Genomic DNA, 3,194 nt, shown 5'->3' on the forward strand with positions numbered 1-3,194 from the left:
GAGGAAAGGACTTTAAAATCCACCGACTTCAGTTGCTGCAAGGAGAAGACCCACGCCAGAAATCCAACAGGTTCCCAGCTGCTGAGAACTCTTTTCTTCTTTTCTCCCCCTTTCCCCCAGAGACAAAAGAAGGGCAGTCACCGCCTTTGCCTCTCGGCCACGCGGCCGGGTGGGGGGGCGGGGGGCAGTGTAAAGTTCAGGTTTTACTTTTTCTTTCTTTTCCTGAGCCTTGCGCACACCTTTACTTTTTTTGTTAATAAACAGGTTTGGGTTTTTTTCCCCACCCGCTGGTATCAATTTCTCTCATTGGCAGAAGAAAGGGGAGTTCCTGAAGCCCTCTCTCGTTAAAGAAAACCACTCCGTTTGGAGCATTTTTCTCCTAGAATTTGTCTCCAAACTGAGACAGTTCTGCAGCAGGCTAATGTGGCACATTGCCAGTGGCTCAGCTGCCAGCACTGGTGCTAGCCAACGAGGAAGGCTCATCTGTATGGCTTGAGTCAGCTGCCAGCTGCCAGCATCTGGGCTGTGTCCTGCCCCACGGTGGTCCTGCCATCAAGTCGGAGGGCACAAACCTGACCCTGACAAATCCACCTCAAGACCATGTTCCCAAAGTGCCTCATCCACACATTCCTGAAGTGCCCGCAGGCGTGGACATTCCACCAATTCCATGGGCAGCCCGGGCCAGTGCTTGACAAGCCTTTCAGGTGAGAAATTTTTCCCTAATACCCAATCAAAACCATTCCTGGTACAGCTTGAGGCCATTTCTTCTTGTCCTGTCCCTTGTTCCCTGTGAGCAGAGCCTGAGCTGCACTAGCTCCAGCCTCCTGCCTGGGAGTTGCAGAGAATGAGAAGGTTCCTCTCTGATCCTGCTCTTCTCCAATGTCAGCCCCTGCAGCTCCCTCAGCCCCTCCTCATCGCTGCTTCTCCAGGTTCTTCCCCAGCTCCCTTCCCTTCTCTGCACACACTCCAGCCCCTCAGCATCTTTCTTGATGCGAGGGGCCCAAAACACACCCCAAGACTCCAGGTAACTTCCATCTGCTCCACTGAACTCTCCTAAGAGAGCGAGGGCTAGTGATGCTGACATTTCTCCCAGCTGCTTAGGGAGTATCTTGCCTGCCTCTTCGTGCTGCCTGGCTGCTTTTTAACAGACCCCCTCCACGCTATCTGCCTTCTTGGCCTTCCCCCTGATTCTTACCCAGACATGCTCAAGCCCATCAGCACCATCATCGAGCTCCAGACACCTGGAACCCTCCTTTACATGGACGGTGACCCCAGTGCCTCTCCTTCCTCGCCTGTCCCTTCTCAAGGCTTTGTAGCCTTTGGCTACAGCACTCCAGGGTGGGACTCATCCCACCACGGCTCTGGGATGGCAGCTATGCCCCGCTTTCCTGCCGTGCAACCACTTCCAGCTCCCGCACTTTGCTGTCCATGCTGCGTGAAATGGTGAGGAAGCACTTCAGTTGAGCTCTTGATCTTGCTAGCTTTTTGGAGGGGGTGAAAGCAATAAGAGAGAAGCGTCTTTACAAACAGACCCCGTGAATCTGCCTGTCCACACGGCCAGGGACTCATAGACAGGGAAGGAACAAAAGAAATTCTCAGTTGTAGAAAATGTTACTAATTGGCATGCACAGCTGCTCAGCCAAGGCCGCCTTAAATTCCTGAACTTAGAGAAAGAGAACAAGGCCTTAAAAGAATTAAGAATGGTGTTTGGTTTTATATGTATATATATATATATAAAAACAGAGGGTCCATATTAGAGGGGGCCATAGAGTAAGGTGATTCAGGAGGTCTGCACCTTCTGAGTACCTCAGGCAGCAGGGGAAGGAAGAGAGCGATAAACCTGGAAATTAGGATAAAAAGGAGGCTCTAACAAATTGAGAGACCTCATGCAAAATCCCATGGCCTCTCCCTTTATTAAAATAACATTACAGCACTCCTCTGTGTTGTAAGGTATTTGAACCTTGACAGTGTGGCCCAGCGAAACCATCTTTAGCTCTTCTTACCAGAGCCCTCAGAGTGGGACCAGGCAGGAATTACCCTCACCAGCTTCACGTGGCCTTCCACCTTCAGCTGCAGCAGATCAGCCCCTGGAGGGTTTTTAAGCTCCAGTCTGAAGGTTCAGAGGAGAAGTGGGACAGGTTTATCTCTTTTCTCTGTCCTTTGCTGTCTTGTTGTTTGGCTCTCCTGGACTAACTTGGCTGCTGATCATTGATTCTGCTTGCCTGGATCGGGAGCCCCACCTCTTAGAGCCCTCAGGAATTCATCAAGGACTGAAAGGTAAACTGTGCTGAATTGGAAAAGAATTGGGAAAGAAGAAGCTGAAAAACTAAATACCGAGACAGCAAGGAATAGGTAAAAAAGGACTGTGCTGCACTGGGTTAGAACCAATCATATCTTCTGAAAAGTGCATGCAAAGCTCATGGACAAAATAGAGGGACCAATCAAGCAATGTGTGATCTCATGCACAGCAGCTGCAAAATGTATATGTACTGTATTAGGGATAAGTTGTAAAATGTATAGGTAGAGTAACATGTATAAGATAAGTAAGCAAAATGTATAAGTAGTGTATTAGGTAAAAGTTGTAAAAGGTGTAAGTAAGATGTATAAGTAGTGTGTTACGTAGAAGTTGTGAAATGTCCAAGTAAGTGACCTGTGGAAGTTAGGTAGAAGTAGGTAGAATGTGTAAGTAAGCAAAGTGTGCAAGCAGGGTATTACGTCAAGGCTGTGAGATGTGTGAGTGGAGTGTATTTTAAACAATGAGAAGCTTCTTTGTAATCATATTGATTTGTTGTTCAGAAGGCATGAGTTCCCGCACCTCTGTGTGGTTTCCAGGCATAAACCTCTGGTGTTGTGCATTTTTTCCCGCACAGGGAGACACCCTAATCCTTCAGTGACCATTCTCAAGCTCCTCTCTGCTTTCTAACTCGCCACCAAGCCCCGTGTCCTCGCTGCTGCCCCATCTCCCACGGCTCTCTGCCGGCCACACACCAGAGCTCCCAGCTGCAGCTGGCAGGGCCTCAGAGCCCGCCCTGTGCCCTCCCACACAGGCAGCTGCTCCAGGCCCTTGTCAGACACTGAAGTATTATAGTTAATGACTGAAACATTTTTATGAAGGACTTTTGTCTACTGGCACTGCGTAGCAAAGTTGCAACAAAGCTGCACCGGACGCCACTGCACCCTTGATGGGTGACCAG

At 49.4% G+C, this 3,194-nt stretch overlaps 1 long non-coding RNA gene across 1 annotated transcript; it reads left to right on the forward strand.

The window, feature by feature from the left end:
- Nucleotides 1-1,728, forward strand: LOC108448382. The gene is made up of 2 exons (XR_001864275.1): nt 1-70; nt 265-1,728. It is a non-coding gene; the product is annotated as an uncharacterized LOC108448382 (long non-coding RNA).
- The last annotated feature ends 1,466 nt before the right edge of the window (nt 1,729-3,194 follow it).

This window comes from Corvus brachyrhynchos, unplaced genomic scaffold (assembly GCF_000691975.1).
Source record: "Corvus brachyrhynchos isolate BGI_N302 unplaced genomic scaffold, ASM69197v1 scaffold838, whole genome shotgun sequence".
Classification (NCBI taxonomy): domain Eukaryota; kingdom Metazoa; phylum Chordata; class Aves; order Passeriformes; family Corvidae; genus Corvus; species Corvus brachyrhynchos.